The sequence below is a fragment of the Macrotis lagotis genome, chromosome X (genome assembly GCF_037893015.1).
Source record: "Macrotis lagotis isolate mMagLag1 chromosome X, bilby.v1.9.chrom.fasta, whole genome shotgun sequence".
NCBI classification, from domain to species: domain Eukaryota; kingdom Metazoa; phylum Chordata; class Mammalia; order Peramelemorphia; family Peramelidae; genus Macrotis; species Macrotis lagotis.
In genome coordinates this window covers 93,234,998-93,252,941 of record NC_133666.1, presented here as the reverse complement: position 1 = coordinate 93,252,941, position 17,944 = coordinate 93,234,998, and the positions used below count along the sequence as shown (strand labels likewise).

Here is a 17,944-nt window from a genome sequence, read left to right as displayed (position 1 = left end):
AAATTTAGGAAGGGAATGAAGAGATATTCTGACGATTTGAGTGACAGAGCTTCATACAGAGCCAAAGTAGAGGGAGTAAACATTGGCTAATGCCATTCTTCCTTATTTTCCATTTAGATTTAATACAAGGTGAAAAAACCAAAGATAAGGATCACTGAATATTAATTTTGGTGGCTATAATAATATGGGCTTTAAAAGCTCTAAGGAGATGAGTGGAATATTCCCAATAAAACCATTTCAGGGTTAATATTCCTAGTTAAGTCCTCTCTGGGTTAAGAGATATTAAAAAAAAGAACCAACTATTATTCTTAAACTATTTCTATAAGAAAGTCCCTTGTATTCCAAACAGGAGGCTCACTCTCTTAACTTTTGAAAAGACTACTTTTACTGACTACTAGAAGACTAGTATACTTTTTTTTCTCATGAGAAAAACCTTGCATTCCAAAGAAACTCATAAGCCTCTTGTTTGATGATAAGACTATTTTTACTGACTAGGAGGATAGTAGAAGACCTTGAATACTCAGACATTATTTCACTTAGACAGACATAGAAGGTCATTAAAAGTCTTTTTGATGTTCTCACCATCTGGATGGTGAGGTAATATTTTATGAAAACCTTACATTCTTTTCTTTCCAACTTTGAACACTAACCAATGAGTCAACAGAGAGAGAGAGGACAGGGAGGAGGAGGGGATCGAATTAGGCCATATAATCTTGTCTGACTATGTCAATTTGGGGCAGCTCCTTGATCTTCACTACCTTTGTGAAACTTGTTAGTGTGTCCTTCTCACAAGAAAAGCCACAATAAACTTTTTTTTCTTTTTGCTCAGAGGGGTCTCTCAATATTTTTTTTTAAAGTGGATTTTTATCCCTCAGAGAAAAGGTTAAGGTTAATAAGCTTAATAAGATAACATAGGAGAGGTTATAGTTCAATCATTTATTCAAGTTTGACTCCTCATGACTCCATGGATTTTATAATCCACAGGGTTTCTTGGTAAGGATATTGGAATGGTTTGCTATTTTATTCTTCAGTGGATTAAGGCAAACAGAGGTTAAGAGGCTTGCCCAGGGTCACATAGCTGGTAAGGGTCTGAGGTCAAATTTGAACTTGGGCCTTCTAGTGCTCTATTCATTGAGACACTTAGCTGCCTCCAAGAGATGGAAGGGAATTATAAAGAAAAAAAAATCCCAAAACCCAAACCACAACAAAAACAAAAACCAGTCTTTGTGAACAAATGTTTTAATGAAAAACATATTTAGTCCAAAGTAGGTTTAAAACCTGGATAAATTTTTACTTTCAAAGGAAGATAATACTCTTCCTCCAAAAGTAATGTAACTTTTACTTATGATTCAGAATTAAAATTTAATACAGTAATTTTTAAAAATGAAAACTACATAGAAAAACTATGCTTTACCAGAAAACTAGATACCAATATCATTTGCAGTACATATCAAAATGAGAAAGTTAAAAAGTAGGAAGAAGTTTTTTTAAAGATCAAGATATTTTTAACCTTTCCTTTATGGCTCTGTACAGGTGGTATGTATTTCAATCAATCAAAAGTTTGAGGGGTATCTCTGCTTTTTAGGACATTAATTTAATACCTTTAATCTATAACAAACAATAAGTAGAGAGGTGTACCTTCTGAGTGCTATGAATATTCAAGATGGAAAACAGATGAAAACTGATTAAAAAAAGTATTCATTTGCTTGATTTTTATTTATCATACATGATAGTTTCTAACTTAACTCATGAACTTTATATCCAAATTTGGTAAGTACTTTCTTACTTCAAAATGTTTTTTAAAATAGGTACACAAATCTATCTGATACAGTTCCCATGGACTTCTAAATGAGGTAGATTGGAGACTCCAGGGACTAGGCAAAGAAAAGACTTCTAAAGGACCTTTGAATGGATGCTTATTAGTAAGGCAATTTTTCAAATTTTTTTAATATAAGAATGTCAAGTCTATGAAAGCCACTTTTGAATTCTTATATTTATAATGACCTTTCTATACCAAACCAGAGTTTTTAAACAGTTTTTCCAGTGCACAAAAAAGAAAAAGGAGAAACACATGTGCTATTTTTCCTTTGGCCTATTTAATTTAAAAAATAGACTATTAACATAAAATTTTTCTACATTAGAGTTCAAATCCATATCTGATGCAATTATAGCAGTAGAATGAAATTTAGAAATTAAACTGGCTAGTGGATATCAAAATGTAAAGAACAGCATTAAATGAAAATTGTTACCAATATGTAAATTTAGAAAGAGAATAAGTTTTCTTGACAGGTTGCCATTCAACAAATTAAATACTTCTACTTCTGAGGAAGAGCCAAAAAAAAGCTTTCTTTCCTTCAAAAGAATCTCATACCTTTTGATCTTCAATCTCTTGTTCTTTCAGTAGGAACTCCAGGTGAACCATGTCATTATGTTCAAATAATTTAATGTTGCTATGAGATGCTTGTAATCCCTTGAGAATAGCAAAACAGGCAGCTTTATCTCTAAGAACAATAGAGACCATCCTTTAGATTGCCTAGTTCTCAGAAAATAAAAATGTTATAGATTTTTTAAAGTATGCAAAACCATTTTAGCTAACTTAAATGACTTGTGAATTAAAGTTAAAGTTTAAAAACTATACTAAGACTTTTGGGACAAACTGTACACTCAATTACTCTGTTTCTAAATACAAACCATTATAAACTTTTTCATATGACTTCTTTCCCATGTAAAACCAAAATTATATCAATTTAATTAAGAGAAAAGATAAAAGTAATTGTGAAAGAAAATATTGTATCATATATCAAACTGTAAGGAAGTTCAAAGCAGGAAATGAGATATCCAGGAAGAATAAAATGACCCATCGAGGAAAATAATACTATTATAGTGAAGAAAGTGTTTAAAAATGAAATTAAAGGTTAAAAAATTGCCTAGTTCACTTTTATGAAAGAATTATAAACTTAACAGATTTTTGGCATATATAAAAAATTCAAGTACATTTATAGTTTTTAAATAGCCAAAGCATACAGTCTGACAGATACTCAGTTTGATGGTTGTAAACATTTTAAAAAGAACTTCAGCTTTTAGTAACAAGCCAAGTAAATTACCACTAAGTATAGGAAGCAGAGATGTCAAACTTAAATGGGTGGACTTTTATTGATAGAATGTAACTGAACAAATGGACAAGCATCTTACTCCAAATGACATGTATTAAAGGAAAAACCATACAATGACAAAAATATCTTAAGGTTTTGGGAAGGCACAGTAAAAATTATCCAGAGGATCCACTGATTAGATATCTGTACATTTTATTAATGCTCAGAATGCCAGCTCATTTGTCTGAAAAAAATCAAAGAACCTAGAGAATTTGCTTCAGCAACTTTATATAAAATATAGGGGAAGATAAAAGTATATACATTAGGAGTGAGAAGATAAGGACCCCTGCCAGTTGGTCAGAGGAGGGAGCTATGGTTTTGTAACCCAAGCTTTATTGTGCAGTGAGGGTGATAGAGGCAGTTTCCTCTTATTATTGTGGTAGAAAGAGCTGAGTCAGTTTCTTTCCCATCACAATCTTCCTCTTATCACAATGGCAACAGAAATTCTTTGGTCTCATGTAAATCATAAACATGTTCTGATGATCAAAGAATTATAAAAGACCATTTGTGCTCACATATTTATTATTATTCATGAGTATAATCTTAAGATAAAATGACACTGTTCAAAAGCACTTTAAAATTAAGTTTTGAAAGTAAAATAAGCGCTTTAAAATCTTTATGTATGTGGTCATGAAGGAAAGGCTGAAGGAAAAAATTGCTTTTAAAGATCCATGTGTCTCCTCTAATGTTTCCTCATGAGAACCTTTCTCATACAGTTTCTGGGTTTTGCCTGGGGAGGTAGATTCTCAAGGATTTAATACTGTCTACAGTTACTTTAAATAGAATTTCTCTTGCTCTTGAGTTTTGTTCATAGATAGAAAAAAAAACCATTCTTAATGCACAACTGAGAATGACCTTCAATACAGCCTTCTCATGAATACAGTTCTGTTTCACCTTATTTTTATTCCTTATTTAGAAGTAAAAACTGTCTGGTTTCCATATTCTTGAAAATCATGTAATTTTAAGAAGAATTAAATTAGCTCTTTTTTTTTTCAGATTGTATATCTCCAAATTTAGTCAGAGGAAATGTATGATGAAGAATTGTAGAATCTCACTTTTTATAGGATATAAGTTAAGCTGTGAATAATTATGGTAACTTCCCAATAGGATAGAGATTAGTTATGAATAATTAGGATAATGAGGACTGAATTTGCTTTGCACTGGTTGGATAATATTAATGAAGAGATTGTGAGCCTATCTCACCAGTCAATGGTGGGATAAGACAGAATTTGGAGGAAGGCTTATTATTATAAAAATGATCTGCATGTTACTATTTTTGACACATTCCCTGGTATATATTATTATTTTGCTGCCTCTTCATCTCACATAAACCAGATGTCTTCTGCCATTATCTATGTCTCATATGAGTAATAATTAACAGCCATATTAATATTTATAGAGCTTATTATGTGCTAAGCACTTTACAATTATTTTCTCATTTGATCTACAAATGAAGAGGAGGCCCCTCTCCTTGTCAAGGCAAAATCCTATACATATACAAGTGTTCATTACATCTTGTGTCCTACAGATGGTTCTATTGACCCTACTTTCTCACTTATTTTTAAATTCTCATTCCCAGTTCTTTCTCTACTGCCTGCAAACATGGTCATGTCTAAGAAAAGAAAAAGATGAAACCCTCTCGATATATCCATCCTCACTAGCTGTCATCCTATAGCTCTCCTTCCTTTTCTTTACATTAACAAAAACTCTCATTACAATTTATCTTTAATTTAGCTTTCTCAAAACAATCTTCCTAAAGTTCAGATTTGACCATAACACCCACAATCACTGAATAAAACACCAGGGGACTGCACTGCCTCTGGGATTGACTATAAAATTCTCTTTGCATTCAAAGTGCTTCATTATTTGCTCCACTCTCACCACTCCCTACCTAATATGCCCTAACACACTCTAAGATCAATATAACACTGGATTCCTTGGTGTTTCTCTGGGTATTTACATTGCTATTTCTCCTCCTCCCCACCTCCTGGATTCCTTTGTTTCAACTCATCTTAATTTTACTATTGATTGTAATTCTTTGGATATTTCCAGTTTATCTTTTATACAGCTTGCCTGTATACAAAAGATGGATTGGAATGAGAAGAGACAAAGTGGAAGGGAAGAAGAATGTGGCAATATGTCTATTGCAATAATATTAGATCTGGCAGATACAGAGCCCGAAGAACTATGCGACAGAGATTTGCAAAACTTTATAGGAAGTAGCAAAAAACAACAAACAGAAACACCTTGGCAAAGACAGGATTTTCAGGAACTAAGATGATGGGAATAGCAAATTGCTGTATATTCTATATTCTATATCTATCTATCTATTTCCTTTATTCACCATCAAAAAACTAAAATAGTAACCCTGGAATAGCAGAACCAGCAAAAAAGATGGGTGATACAATCTTTGAGCCCAAGAAGCATGGAAGACCAGCAGGAAAGATCTGTCTGACTCAGATAAAAGGGAAGCACAGTTCAGGGCAGGAAGTTCCCAGCAAGCCCCTCAGCAAACTACTGTGAGCTTGTGTAGAAGAGCAGGTAACACCAGAACCTCCCATGTGCCTCAGCACAGCAAGGAGAATGGGTAGACTGGTTACTAGAATTGCCATAAATTTTAGCTGAGCTCTGAGCAAAGAAGTACCCCTCTAGCAACCAGACCACCACCTGCTTCACTGTAGCCCTGAGAAAACACAGAGGCACACCCCAACACCAGCACTAGGAGCCCAGCTAAGTATCAGGTAAGCTGCCAGAATCCTACGGCCACTCAGCAGAGAGTCACTCTCCACCCATCACCCTCAGTGCAGTACAGACATGAAAGTACCCTGTTGGCCTCAGGGCAAGATACCTGCAGCACCAGGTAAACAGAAAGGGTTTGCAGTCTGTGCACAAGAAGCCTGAGACAAGGAGCAAAGACCAAATTTAAAAGAAAAAAGGTCAAAAAAAATAAGCAAAAAAAAAAAACAACCAAAAAAAATTGATCATAGAAAGTTATGGTGACAGGGAAGATCAAGATATAAACTCAGGACAACTATGATAAAATGTCTATGGACAAAACATCAAACAAAAATGGAAGCTGGTCTCAAGCCCAGAAAGAATTCATAGAAGTCAAAAAGAAGCTTACAAAATCATATGAAAAAAGTAGAAGAAAAATAAAATAAAATGAGAGTGATGTAAGAAAATTATGAAAAAAGAGTCAATAGTTTAGAAAAAGAAAACTCCTTAAAAAGTAGAATGGAAAAGGAGACACAAAAATCCACTGAAGAAAACAACTCCTTAAAAAGTACAATTGGCTAAAGAGTAAAGAAAGTACTAAAGCTAGTTGATGAAAACAACTCCTTAAAGTTAGACTTGGGCAAGTTGAAGCTAATGACTATGAGACATCAAGAATCAATCAAACAAATTCAAAAGAATGGAAAAAATAAAATAAAATGTAAGGAACTTCATAGGAACAACAACTGACCTAGAAAACTAGATGCAGGAGAGTCAATGACATAATCACTAGACTACACAAAAAATCATAATCAAGAGGACATCTTTCAGGAAATTGCCTAGGAAAACTGCCTTGATGTCCTTGATCCAGAAGGCAAAATAAAACACTGATAGAATCCACCCATCACCTTATAAAAGAGATCCCAAAATAAAAACCCCAAGTCACATTAGGGACAAATTTCAGAACTATCAAGTCAAGGAAAAAATACTACAAGTGACCAGAAGGAAATAACTCAAATATTGGGGAGCCATAATCAGGATTACACAGGATTTAGGAATTAATAAAACAGATTAATACAGAAGGCAAAGGAGCTAGCTTGACAATCAAGAATCATCTACTCAGCAAAATTAAGAATAACACATAAAGGGAAAAATTAGTCATTCAATGAAATAGAACAATTTTAAGCTTCCATAAGGAGAAAATAGAATTATGATCTTTAATATCAAGACCCAAGAGAAGTGTAAATAGTAAAGTGAGAAAAGAAAACATAAGGGATTCAAAAGAGCTGAATTGTTTACACTGTTACTTTCAAGATGATACTTGTAATTCTTTAAAATTGTATCACTAATAGTATAGCTAGAAGGAATATGCAAACACAGAGGGTACGGGTAAGACTCCTTACTCTCACTAGTATTAACTAAAAGAGGGAATAATATATACCATCAATTAAATGTAGAAATCTATCTTACTGGACAAAAAAATTATTGTAAAAATTCCCAGACAGAAAATATGTAAAGGGGGAAGAGGGAAATTGACAGAAGTGAGGGCAGACCAAGAGAGTGGTAGATAGAAGCAAAACACTGATAAAGAGGGAGAGTGAAGAGAGAGGACAAACAGTAGAAAAAATAAATTGGAGAGAAATATACAGTTATCATAATTATGAATGTGAATGGAATGAACTCACCCATAAGACAGAAGATAGCTAACATCAAAAACCAGAATTCTAGAATATGTTTTTTTTTACAAGAAACACATTTGAAGAAGAGATACAAAACAGAGTAAAGTTAAGGAACTAGAACAGAATCTAGCATGTTTCAGTTAAAATCAGGATTACACAGGATTTAGGAATTAATAAAACAGATTAATACAGAAGGCAAAGGAGCTAGCTTGACAATCAAGAATCATCTACTCAGCAAAATTAAGTAACAATGGGTAACAATCGTGATCTAGATGAAGTAAAAGCAAAAATAGACCTAATTAAAAGAGATAAGAAAACTACATCTCGCTAAAAGATTCTGAAAACAATGAAGCAACTTTAATTTGAAACATATACGCACAAGTGGTAGAGCATCCCAGTTCTTACAAAAGTCAAATGAGTTACAAATATAATGAAATACAAAATAGGTAATTTTGATTGCATTAAAATAAAAAAGCTTTTAGATAAAACCAATGTAACTAAGAGTAAATGGAAAGCAAAAAATTGGGAAACAATTTTTACAATAAATATCTCTAATAATGTTCTCATTTCTCTGATATATAGAGAACTGAGGCAAATGTATAAGAATACAAGTCATCATACAGGATCTAAACGTAAAATCCACTATCATAAGCAAACTAGGAGACCAAGGAATAGTTTACCTGTAAGATCTATGGAAAGGGAAGCAGTTAATGATCGAGGAAGAGATGGAAAACATCATTAAAAACAAACTAGACAATTTTGATTAAAATGGCTGTAAATTAAAAAGGGTTTTGCAAGACAAAACCAATTGGGAAACAATTTTTACAATTAGTATTTCTGACAAGGGACTCATTTATAAAATATACAGGGAACTGAGTTAAATTTTTAAAAAACAAGCCATTCTCTAATTGACAAATGGTCAAGAGATATGCAATGACAACTTACAGATTAAGAAAAGAAAGTAATCCATAGTCATATGAATAATTGCTCTAAATCATTACTTATTAGAGAAATATAAATTAAAGCATCGCTGAGGTACAACTTCACACCTCTTAGACTGGCCAATATGACCAGAAAGTACGATGATCAATATTGGAAGGGATGTGGGAAATCTGAGACACTAATACATTGTTGGAGGAGCTGTGAATTCATCCAAACTTTCTAGAGAGCAATTTGGAATTATGACCAAAGGGCAACAAAAATGTGCATACCCTTTGATCCAGCAATACCACTACTAGGTCTATACCCTGAAGAGATCATGGAAAAAGGGTAAAAACATAACTTATACAAAAATATTCATAACAGCTCTGTTTATGGTGGTAAAGGATTGGAAATTAAGTGAATGTCCTTTAATTGAGGATTGGCTTAACAAACTGTGGTATATGTATGTCATGGAACACTATTGTTCTATTAGAAACCAAGAGGGGTGGGAATTCAGAAAAGCCTGGAAGGATTTGCATTAACTGATGCTGAGGGAGATAAGGCAAACCAGAAAACTGTACACCCTAACAGCAACATGGGGGTGATGATCAACGTTGATGGACTTGACAATTTTGGGCTATCTGCAATACAGAATACCATCTGTATCCAGATAAAGAATTGTAGAGAATGAACAAAGATCAAAGAACTTTGAGAAAAAAAGTTATCTTATTATGTAATTTTGCTATCCCTGATACTTTATCATTCCTTCCTTAAGTATATGATTTCTCTCTCATCAAGTTCAACTTAGAGAAATGTATACCATGGAAACAACCTTCTGTGGGAGATGGAGGGAGGGGAAGCAAGATGAGGGGAAAATTGTAAAACTCAAAATAAATCAAATCTATCTCAGGAGAATCACATTCTTTATCATAAGTCCATCACAGAAGTTACTTCCATAACTGTTGTTGCTGATTGTAATTCCCTCCATCCATTCCTCCCCACTATGCCCATTATAACCTCTATTATTCAATATTAAACTAGAAATGTTAGATACAGCAATAAGAGAAGAATAAAAATTGAAGGAATTAGGACAATGAGGGAACAAAACTATCACTGTTTGCAAATGTTATGACAGTATATTTAGAAAATCCAAGAGAATCAACTAAAAACTAAATAACTAAAAATTTTAGCAAAGTTACAAGATACAAAATAAAATTCACATAAATCATCAGCATAAAGGATGAATCATAACTATCGGAGAGCAAGGAATGGTTTGTCAGACATATGAATAAGGAGAGAATTTAGGACCAAAGAAAATATGAAGAATATTTCAAGATATAAAATAGGTAAGTAAAATAGAAAACTAGGGAAGAGGAAATTTTATAAGTATCTCTGATAAAGGTCTCATTTAGCAAATATCTAGAGAACTGAATCAAATTCATGAAAATACAAGTCATTCTCTAACTAATAAATGATCAAAAGATATGAAGAGGCAGTTTTCACACAAAGAAAAAAAATTTTAAAATATAAAAATACTTTATGACAAAAAGGAAAATGATCAATGTTGGAGGGGATGTGGGAACATTAATGCATTGGGATAGAGTTGTAAACAGATCCAACTCTTTTGGAGAGCAATTTAAACAACAGGCTATAAAATTGCATATCCTTTGCTCCAGCAATACCATTGCTACATCTATATCTTAGAGATATAAAACAGAAAAAGGATGAGTTTGTACAAGAATATTTATAGCAGATCTTTTTTCGTTAAGTAAGAACTGGAAATTGAAGGAATGCTCATCAATTGGAGAATGGCTAAACAAACCCTGATATATATAAGATTGTGATAGAATACCTGTGCTATAAGAAATAACAAGCTGCAAGAGTTCAGGAAAAAATCTTGAGATCAATATACTTGAACTGATACAAAGTGAAGTGAGAAGCATCAGGAGAAAGCAGTACTACAAAGTAACAATATTTTGCCATAATGAATCGTGATATGCAAAGGCAGTTTTAAGATGAGGAACTCAAAGCTATCTATAGTCATATGAAAAACTGCTCTAACTCATTATTGATTAGAGAAATACAAATTAAAGCATCTCTGAGGTACCACCTCATACCTCTCAGATTTGTCAATATGTTCAGAAAGGAAAATGATCAGTATTGGAGGGAATGTGGGAAATCTAGAACACTAATGCATTGTTGGTGTAGCTGGTAATTGATCCAACCTTTCTGGAGAGCAGTCTGGAATTATGCCCAAAGGGCAATAAAAATGTGATCCTTTGATCCAGCAATACCATTAACACATCTGTATCCTGAAGAGAGATCATGAAAAAGGGTAAAACTCCACATGTACAAAAATAATCATAGCTGCATGTGGTGGCAAAAAAATTGGAAATCTAGGGGATGTCCATCATTTGGGGAATGACTGAACAAATTGTGGTATATATATGTCTCTGTGTGTGTGTGTGTAATGGAATGTTATTGTTTTATTAGAAATCAGGAGGGATGGGATTTCAGAGAAGCATGGAAAGACTTGCATGAATTGATGCTAAGTGAGATGAGCAGAATCAGAACATTGTACACCTTGTACACCTTAACAACAATGTGCAATGATGATCAATCTTGATGAATTTGCTCACTCGATAACTGCAATAATCAGGGGATCTTTGATAGAGAATACCATCAGTATCCAGAGAAAGAACTGGAATTTGAACAAAGACCAAAGATTATTATCTTCAGTTTTTAAGAAGTTGTCTTATGTACTACATTATTTTGCTATCTCTAATATTTTCTTTCCTCCTTACTGCTAAATCTTTTCTCTCAACACATTCAATATTGCTCTGTGCATATCTGTTGGTGGAAGGGGAGAAAGAGGGGAAATTGAAAAATTCAAAGCCTTGCAAAAAATGATAGAAACTATGACTATATAATTGGAGAACAAAAGTTTATTTCTAAAAATTGTGAATAATTTAGCTATTCTCAGTAATACAATTATCCAAGACAATTCCAAAGGATTAATGATGAGGCATGCTATTCTATTCCAGAGAAAGAACTATTGTTTGAATACAGAGGGAAACTTATTTTTTAACTTTCCCTAATTTTGTTTATTCGAGAATTGTATAAAATGACTAATATGGATGTTTTAAATAATTGCTCATGATTGTTTACCATCTCAGGGAGAGAAGGATAGAATTTGGAAGTCAAATTGTTTAAAAAATTATTTTAATTTAATAATTTTAACATATAATTGGGCAAAATTTTAATAATTTTAACAGGGGCCAGCTAGGTGGCATAGTGGATAAAGCACTGGCCTTGTGTTCAAATCTGGTCTCAGACACTTAATAATTACCTAGCTGTGTGGCCTTGGGCAAGCCACTTAACCCCACTTCCCTCACAAAAACATAAAAAAAATAATAATTTTAGCATATAATTTGGGGAAAATAAAATATATTTTAAAAAGACATCCATCCATCCAACAAATTGGGAGTGTTCTTCTAGTTATGTCTTTTAGATTTGTTTAAACTTCCATAGAAAGAAAGAAAAAATAAGAATGTCCTATTTTTCCATTATTATTTGACATAGTTTTTGAAGCAATTGTATACTAGATTAATTCTAGCTATAGCAATAAGATATGAGAACATAATAGTATAAATATTGAACAAAATCCTCTCAATTTGCAGATGAAATGATGGTATACTTACACAACCATACAATATCAGGAAAAACTAATCAAGAGAATAGTTTTAGTAAGGCAAAAGGATACAACATAAATTTGCCCCCAAAATCAGCATTTCAGTAGAGTACTCAAAAAAAAAGACAAAATTATAAGGTGGGAGAGAATGCTATGGAAAAATAGGTGGGATCAAAGTGGGGAAGAAGATAAGGAAGATGATGCAAAGTAGTAAGGAAGAAAGTATAGCTGCAAAGTTATTGAAAGTAAAGAAAAAAATAAAACAATTATCAAATTAGTAAGATATGATATAAAAGCCTAGTTGTTAGAGTTGTGTGATGTAAACACCAATACTATTCTGTTTTTTTTTTTCAAAAACAAGGCAGATACTCTCAATCAAGTATGGGAGTGACTTGAATCAAGTATGTATATAATTTTCCTATTTCTGCCATAACCAAATAACATTTATCTGTGTTTCAAACGTAGGTTGCTCTACTTCCTAGATGAAATGAAGGAGTGTTGCAGATTGTTAGAGTCACTGAAATTTTTCTCCAAAAATGAAGTAAGAGTTTAATAGAGGAAAGGGAAAAGAATCTGGGGTAGTCACAATCTTAGAGAATAAAAATGCATAAAGAAATTGGGGAGAAAAGAACAGCAGTACTTTTAAGAGATTAAAAACATTTGAAATTCTTTAGAGTGAACTGAATGCTTTTCAGTAGAAGGAGCTACTTATCACCTAAGGAAGAATAGATCAGTCTTATTACTGATGATTTCCTTTTATATGCTTTAGAGTATAACCAGTCATATTTCTCACACAGAATATCCCACTTATTTGCCTTTACATAGGTTTTACCATTTTTTAGAATTTGAAACATTCCTGAAAATTCAGCTAATTACCTATGAAACCTTCCTTTGACTTCCTCATTGATATTATCTTCATCTCTCATCAAAATTATTCTTTAATGTACTTTGTATATAGTTTGTATTTACTTTTATGTATATATCACGATTTTCATCAAATAGTGTTAAAGGCAGTATATCATTTTTCTCTTTATGTCATCATACACTATAATCTGATAAATGTTAATTGACCTATGGTAGATCATTATCTTATACCATTTTCTAAGGTAAGTGAAAATGGCTACATACACTATATATAATGAGAAATATTACAAGAAAATAATATAGAACATAATATCATACTTATGGATAGATGAGTAACTTATGGATAAACAAGAGAAAAAAGAGCATAGTTAGGTATAGAATGTATACTTTTGATTCCATTAAATTAAAAAGGTGCAATCCAAATGAAACTAATGTAGTCAAAATCAGAAGGAAAGCAGAAAATTGAGGGGAAAATTTATTGAGTTTCTCAAATAAAGGTCTCATCTAAAATTTACAAAGAATTTTGTCAAATCTATAAGAGTATGAGTCATTCCCCAATTAATAAAAGGCGAAAGCACTGAAATTTTATGATTTGCACTAAATGTAGGGTGATTATGGTACTATGGACCTACAGAATCCAATAAATTGTATACACCAGTCTTCAGTCTTTTCTCTCTACACCCTCATTTTTTTAAGATAAATTCTGCTTTTATTTGAAAGAGTAATCATTTGCACATGTAAATTCAAAGCTTAAACTTGAGGATTACTTCTCCATAACAATACTATGAGGTAGTTATCCACACAATAATAAGTGATTTAAGTCACTTTTATATTCTTGTTGCATTAATGAAGATTCACCACTAAAAAGTCGGAAACTGTAGTGGTTGTGATATCTGATCAATGATCAGTTTAGACAGCTGTCTGGACCTTACTTTCCAGACTGATGAAAGTTATTTTTGTGTGGCAGTTGTCATACTCTATTTTTCCGCAATTATTGCTATACTCTTTCTATATTGCAGAAAGCTGTGTTGCCAGCTGTTAGGCAAGTGGGTAATATCAAACAAAAGCTATCAAAATATATTGTAATATTTATCCATTACCTCAGTTCATTAGATGCCAAAGTAGTATGTGATAACTTTGATAGAGTAAATAATACATTTCATATGAGCTTATAATGTCAGAGAACAACTGAAGCTTTTGATGACTTCTCATATAAGAGCAGATTCTATCCAGCCATCATTGCCAAACACCTTTGTTACAAGAACATGAGCAGCACAGTACTTCTAATATTTCTGATGTTTTTGCCCTCAGAACTTTCAATCAAATTCTAACATAAAAAAATTAAATAAAATAAAGAGTTCCAGAGGAAAATTTGGAAAGAGAATAAATTGATTAGAATAAACAGTAGAGAATTTTAAGGAAACAGTCAACATCCTAAAAAGCTGAATGAAGGTATTGTTAAAGCCAAAGAGCAAGACCAGAGTTTGATAGGTATGGAGATCTTTATTCCAGGGGACTATCTGGGGATGGAATACCCAAATCAGACAGTACCTGAGTGTTCAAGGGATAGGGTTCAGGACAATTGGGGGGGAAATACTGAGAGCAGGCAGGATACAGAAGCATACAGGAGCAAAGATCATCTTATCATATGTAAATATGGGGTCTTGTATATACAGAAAGGGTCTTTGTTTGAACATATTTCCTAAGATGGGGAGAGTCACATATTCATGAGCTTCCCAAGGAATTTACTATCTTATTGTTCCAGCCACACTTGGGGAAGGGGAAGGTACTTGTGGAATTTAACAGATACAGTGAGATAATTAGGATGATGAAGGTGCTTTGTGATTCTTTGAACAATTTTACAGTATATCCTGGATCCCCAGGTCAAGTACTTGAGTTTTATTATTTTCAGAACCAAAGGCACCTGGTGAAATTTGTATTTCTAAAGAATTCCTCAAGTCCCAGAGGATGTCAGGGACCCCTTTTAAAAGTTTTTTTTATTTATTCTTATTTTGTACAAATGATGATTTTCTATACGTTGCTACAATATTCTTGTTTAAGAGTAAACATAATAGCCTCTCCCCCCAAAAAAATATAGACCCACATGCGTGATAAAGTAATGCGGAGCCCTTAATGCAGTTGCTGCTAAGTCCTGTGTGATCCTGATTTCAGCTCTACAATATTTGAATTGTGTCCTGACTGCTTGTTATATTTTCTCTTTGACTTGAGAGTTCTGGAACTTGGCTATAATATTCCTGTGGGTTGTTTTTTTGGATCTCTTTCTGGGAGAGATTGGTAAATTGTCTCAATTTCTATTTTGCCCTCTGCTTCTAGGATATCAGGGCAATTTTCCTGTAGGAATTCTTTAAAAATGAGGTCAAGGCTCTTTTCCTGATCATGACTTTCAGATATCCCGATAATTTTTAAATTGTCTTTCCTGAATCTGTTTTCCAGATTGGTTATTTTTACAATGAGATGTTTCACATTTTCTTCTAATGATTCATTCTTTTGGTGCTGAAATATTCTGTCTTGGTTTCTCATAAAGTCATCAGCTTCCTTTAGCTCCATTCTACATCTGAACGATTTGTTTTCCTTAAAGAGCTTTCTTATCTCCTTTTCCATCTGGCCAATTCTGCTTTTTAAAGTATTTTTCTCCTCAATAACTTTTTTCTCTATTTAATCCATTTGACATAAGCTGTTTTTTTTTAATTTTTTGCTGGGGTTAAGTGGCTTGCCCAAGGCCACATGGTTAGGTAATTATTAAGTGTCTGAGGCTGAATTTGAACTCAGGTACTCCTGACTCCAGGGTCAGTGCTCTATCCACTGTGCCACCTAGCTGCCCCTAAGGTGGTTTTTAACATGTTATTTTCTTCAACATTTTTTTGGATCTCCTTGACTAAGCTGATGACTTCGTTTTCATGTTTTTCCTGCATCTCTCTCTAATTCTTTTCCCAATTTTTCTTCTATCTCCCTTACTTGATTTTCAAAATATTTTTTTGAGCTCTGTCATAGCCTGAGTCCAACTTCTATTTTTCTTGGAATCTTTAGATGCAGAAGCTTGTAGTTCCTCATCTTCAGAATGAGTATTTTGATTCTCCTTGGGATCACAGACAAAGTATTTGTCAGTGGTCAGGTTCCTTTTTCCCCCCTTCTGTTTATTTATTTCCCCAGCCTGTGCCTGGTTTTGGGGCACTTCCTGACTTTTGAGTTTTATTGAGTCACCCCCCCACAAGGACCCCAGTGTGTGTGAAGCTCTGACAGCTCTCCTGGTCTGTGAATGACCACAACCACACTCCTCTGCCATGGGGCTGGGGGCATATCCCTGTTCTATGGGAGGTCAAGACTGGTCAGAGCCCCTGAGTTCTGTTCCATGGACAGGGCATAGACCTCGGGAGTCTCCCTCCACTCCCTTACTTTGGGTGGGCTGAGCAGTCAGGGTGCAGCTGCCTAGGGGCTCCTGCTTGCCAGCTGCACGAGTCTGCTTCCATTTCCTGGATCTGGGCATGCTAAGTGCTGCGGCAATGATGAGGGCCTGGGCCTCCTGCTCACTCTGGCAGAGGTCTTCCTGCTGATCTTCCAAGTTGTGCTCAGGAAACTGCTTCTGCTGCCAGGAGCCACAGTTCCCAGGCCCTAGGGCTACTCCTGGGAGGCTGAAGTTGTTTCACTCTGGTGGGCTGCCCCTCTAACCCCGTGGGACAGAGTTTTCCCACTATTTTCCAGGTTGCCTTGGGCTGAAGAATTGACTCACTGGATCTTTCTGTGGGTTCTGAGTCTCAAAAATTTAGTTAATTTTAAGATTTCTGAAATATTTTGGAGAGACCACCTAGGAAAGGCTCTTCTACTTCCATCTTGGCTCTTCCCCCATTACCTTTAATTAAAAAAAAACCTGTTATCTTATTATGTAATTTTGTTATCTCATACTTTTTTTTTCACCTTAAGGATAAGATTTCTCTCTCATCACATTCAACTTAGATCAATGTATACTATGGAAGCAATGTAAAGACTAACAGACTGCCTTTTGTGGGGGCATGAGGGGAGGAAAGCAAGTTTAGGGGGAAAATTGTAAAATTCAAAATAAATAAATAATTTTTTAAAAAAAGAATACAACTCATTCCCTGAAATGATAAGTGGTCAAAAGATATAAATAAGCAGTTTTCAGATGAAGAAATCAAAGCTATATACAGGCATAGGTAGAAATACTCTAAACTACTTTTGATTAGAGAAATGCAAATTGATAATAACTCTGAAGTACCACCTCACATCTATCAGAGTGGCCAATATGACAAAAAAAGGCCAATGATAAATTTTGGAGAGATGTGGGAAAACTGGAATACTAATTACACTGCTGGTTGGAATTGTGTCTCCATTCTGGAAAGCAATCTGGAACTATACCTAAAGAGTAATAAAACTGTTGCATGCCCTTTCATCCAACAATACCACTACTAGATCTATATTTGAAAGACATCATAAAAAAATGGGAAAGGACCATATGTACAAAAGTATTTAAAGGAGCTCTTTCTGTTGTGCCAAAGAATTGGAAATTGAGGATCTGAACTAAAAAAGCTATGGTATGCTACAGAATACTAGTGTTGCATAAGAACAGTAGTTCAGTGATTAAGGACAATTCTGAGAAACATGTTGTGAAAAATGCCATTCATTCACATCCAGAGTAAAAACTGAGGATTCTGAATGCAGAACAAAGCATACTATGTTCACTTTTTAAAACTTCTTTTTCTTTGCTTCTTTTTCCCTTTGGTCTTTTCTCTCCCTTAGTTCTAATTCTTCTTTACAATATCCTAATATGGAAATATAACAAAACATGACAGTACATGTACAACCTATATCAGATTATTTAGTGCTATGGGGAAGGGGGAGGGGAAAGAAGATGGAAAAATATGGAACTCACAATCTTACAAAAAAAAGAA

At 33.8% G+C, this 17,944-nt stretch overlaps 1 pseudogene; it reads right to left on the bottom strand.

Moving 5' to 3' along the window:
* The window catches only part of LOC141498768 (serine palmitoyltransferase 1-like), a 64,339-nt pseudogene that overhangs the window by 31,128 nt on the left and 15,267 nt on the right, over positions 1-17,944 (bottom strand).